The sequence below is a fragment of the Uranotaenia lowii genome, chromosome 2 (genome assembly GCF_029784155.1).
Source record: "Uranotaenia lowii strain MFRU-FL chromosome 2, ASM2978415v1, whole genome shotgun sequence".
Taxonomy (NCBI): domain Eukaryota; kingdom Metazoa; phylum Arthropoda; class Insecta; order Diptera; family Culicidae; genus Uranotaenia; species Uranotaenia lowii.
This window is the reverse complement of record NC_073692.1, coordinates 261340602-261344685: the sequence shown is the minus strand read 5'-3', so window position 1 is coordinate 261344685 and position 4084 is coordinate 261340602.

Below are 4084 nucleotides of genomic sequence, written 5' to 3'. Positions count from 1 at the left end.
TGTTTATAATCATCACACTTAGTTTATGAGAATTTTTCAGAGAAAACGAGGTTTTTGGGGGTAATTTCTACTTGAAAATATTATGAAAACAAGGAATCAAGTAATTTAATTCTCCCCTAAAATTAGTAAAATAGAGTTTCACCTTGCTTCCCTACCTACCTAACCTAAGGGTCCAGCGCCGATTGACCGGCGCATAGGGCTGAGATAAAAGATCTCCACTGCTGGCGATCCGGAGCCAGCGTCTTCACTTGCTGCCAGCCAAAGTTCTTGCTTCAGCATGCGAAAACTAACAGACTCCAATTTGACAACTCGATTAATGATTTTCCAGCAAACTAGACCAATTGCTGGAAAGTTCAGCAATTTGAAACCCGAATCTTTAATAACTTGCGAAAGTAAAAAAAAATATTTTTTACCCTAAATATATGGAGCATCTTTAAGCTTTTTCTTATATCAGCTTCAGTGACAGAAAAGTGTCAAGTTTGGTTCGAACAAAACAAAACAAAATATTTTAAGAAGTATTTTAAAAATAATAGTCTCATGGTATATTTATGGGTAAATATTTCAAGGTTTTCATTTAAAACGCATAATTAAAACCTTTGTAAGATGAAATAAAAGTTCCTGAATCCTGTGAATTAAAATCTATAAGTAAATTCTGAAAGTTTTCTGATTTTGCATCAAACCTATATTTGGATATTATCGATTATCAGGGCTAGAAGCGACCATGCGGTAAAAAGTAGGGTGAAATAGTTACTTTTTAGTGAAATTAGGGTAAAATTAGTGACCAAATCAAGACGAAAACTAACTAAAAAACGACTACTAAAACTAAAAAACAACTCAAATAAAATCTTTTTTTTTCAATGTCACTGAAACAGTTGAAAAAAGTCTAAAAAAAGTTACAAATCTTAATAAATTTACAGATACTAAAAATTTTAAACAAAATTGTTATATGTGAGAAATCTACAAATGCGAATAAAAAACCAGCACATGGTCAATGAGCACTTTAAAAAATTTACATGAAATTGAGTTAAAGTTTACATTTACAGACCATTTCATGAAAGAGTAATTTTTTAGGTAATTTTAAACGACTGACATTTTTTGATTCTTTATTTTCTAATTGGCATTTTTACAATTTGCCCGACGTTTCGGCCGTTGATCTTGGCCTTCTTCGAGGGATAATTTGCATTATACTGTATGTGCTCCTGAATGTATACTGTGTGAAGAGAATTCCTGTCGGATTTTAACACGATTTAATGATTTTTTTCAATCGCAGAGGTCGTAATCGAATAAAAACTGTTGGACACTTTTCTCGTAGCTTACTTGTGAATATACTACGTTTACAAGAAAGCTACAAGAATGTGTCCAGACAAAATCCAATTGTTTTTAATCAATTACGAAATCTGCGATAAAAAAACCATAAACCATATCATAAAACCGGTTGCATATATTCATAAATGATTTAACACGACAATTTCTTTACAAATTTAACAAGATTTAACAGAACAGAAAGAAACACCTCAGAAAATTCTTGGAATACTCTAGAAAATATATTAGTAAACCTCTAGAAAGGTACAGAAATTACTGATAATTATCAAAAATTTGAATAGGTTTTGAAATCTTATTTATAGCTACAAATCTTTCGAATGATTTGCAAATGTCTAGAAATAAGGGAGCTTAGAAATGAAATATCTGATATTTTCGATTCAATTGAGTCGCTTTTCACAAGTTTACCTTCCATTCAATACAACCAAGAGCATTAATAGCATGGAATGTTTCCTGCCTTGTGATTAAGTGCACTGTACAGATTTTGAGTGATTTTTTTAAATTCAGAATTATATTTTAACAAATTCTAACTTTGAAAGTAATAACACTCCAAATCTTGTGGTTAAACATGCTGTAAGAGTGTCTCAATAAGAAATATTTTATGTAATAAATGAATACTTTTGTTTTTCTTGACACGTCTGCCAAAACGTTGGTAAAGTGTCACAAATAAACAAAAAAAACGTATTTTTTTAGGCGAAAAACTACTTTTTTTAACGCAAATTTTCATCCAAACAATGTTTAATTGAAAGCAATTTTCCTTACTGAATCTGAGCCATTCTCCCAATTTAGGTCGTGTGCATTTTAAAAAGGAAAGGAAAGAAAAGGAACTCGTCAAGTAAATAATAAACGAATAAACTAATGATAAAATGATGAATACATACCGCGTGCCTTGAAAAAATAAAATGTTTTTAATATTGAGTAGAAAAATTAAAAAAAATAGATTCAATTATAAGAAAATTATTAGAAAAATAGTGACTTTAGTGACCAAATTTCAAAAAAAATAACTTGTGAGTGACCAGCCTGAAAAAAGTGACAAAGTTACTAAAAAGTGACTGACTTCTAGCCCTGAATTTATTGAGTATTTTATTCAGAACTCTAGAAGAATTTGTGATTTATGTTTAAGCTAATTTGACAAAATAATAATCTGAATTCATTTTTTTTAAGAGTCTTTGAACATCCTCGCCAAAACTGTAGAAAAAATACAGAGATCAACTTTCTCGAAAAAGTTACATGTAAGTAATCATCAATCACGAATATCCTCCAGTTTACAATGAAGAAAGATGGATATTTGCTTAATCGTGTTGAAATAAATTAACAATAAATATGCAATAATGTGACTCCACTTATGCCAAAATTGGACTGAGTATAAAACCAATTCAAATAATTAAAATTTGACGATCAAAGAAGCAGCAAATCAATTGCAATTCTCAACCGAATCCAGTCCCTTCATTATCAACCAGAAATTATATCAGCACAGCTGCTGTCCACAATAATAGCGTAATCGGATGTCCATAATCTTACGTGTTCGGTGTCCAGCAGATTGTTGTTTCATAAAAGGTACAAACGCCGATGTCATGGACACCGAATCTTCGCTTTGAAGGCCTAAAAACATCCCTCTACCTGACCCGTATCATGTCACAAAGCGCTGCCGCCACCCGCCAGAGGATTTGAGAAATGCAAAGAGTTGTGCCAGTTGTGAAAAAGAAGTAGGTAGTGTAGTTTCCTAATATGTAAGTAGGTAAGTTGTGTTCCCTCTTTTCCGTTAAACCGGTGCTTGGCAGCTTTGAGATATTAATCCGCCGTACTTTATTTTATGTTACCAACCAACCCCTTTGCTTCTCACAGGGTAAGGGATTGCCTAAAGCTGCAAAAAAATTATTTCTCTGGGACCTCGAATAATGTGTTAATATGTTGGATAACTGTTTTTATTTAAAGAAGCTGTCAATGTTACAAGTAAGAAAATTATTATTTTCAAAGCATGTCGAAATAACTAAAAATGTAATCGCGTAAGCACACTTATTAGCTAACCATCAATTTAGTGAACAAATTATCTAGATTTAAAATATGCTAAATACATAAATGCTGCAATAATTCAATTAGTCTTTACTGGCAATACCGTGACCTATAACATCAAATGTTTTAATGTTGATGGGACATCAAATTGTCGTAGTCAGAAAAATCACTCGTTTCAACAGTTTCAACAGTAAAGCAACAATTGCAGTAATTTTTGGTTTTTTCGAATTAAATTTTACATTTCTTCTGTCAAAAATATTTTTAAAGATAAAACTTAAGGGTGTTGCATACATTCAGGGGTAACAAATATTATAAAAAATTCTACTAGCTGAAATCATAAAAACTAATGTTTGGATGGATGAAATTTTGAAATCATCAAACGCGTTATGCAAAACAATCATATTCCAGCATATGGAAATGAGATTTAGGAGGTGAATCTTTAATTTGCAGATTGATGCAAATTAGCCCAGACTGGTAAAGGAATTATAGAAATATTTATTTACAAATATTTGGTGATTGTGGTACAAATATTTTGGTGATTGTGAAAGCAATATAAATTTTGAAGGTGATATCATTAAGCCAATCCGTCATACTGGGTAAAGTTTTTTACGGCATCGAAAAATGCAAAAAAATGATTTTTTAAATTTTCTATGATATTATTATGATATGATATTACTTTTGAAATCTATCTAACAATGTGAGAAACTATGTCATCATAATTTTGTTATCATTTATGAAAACTTTGTTACAT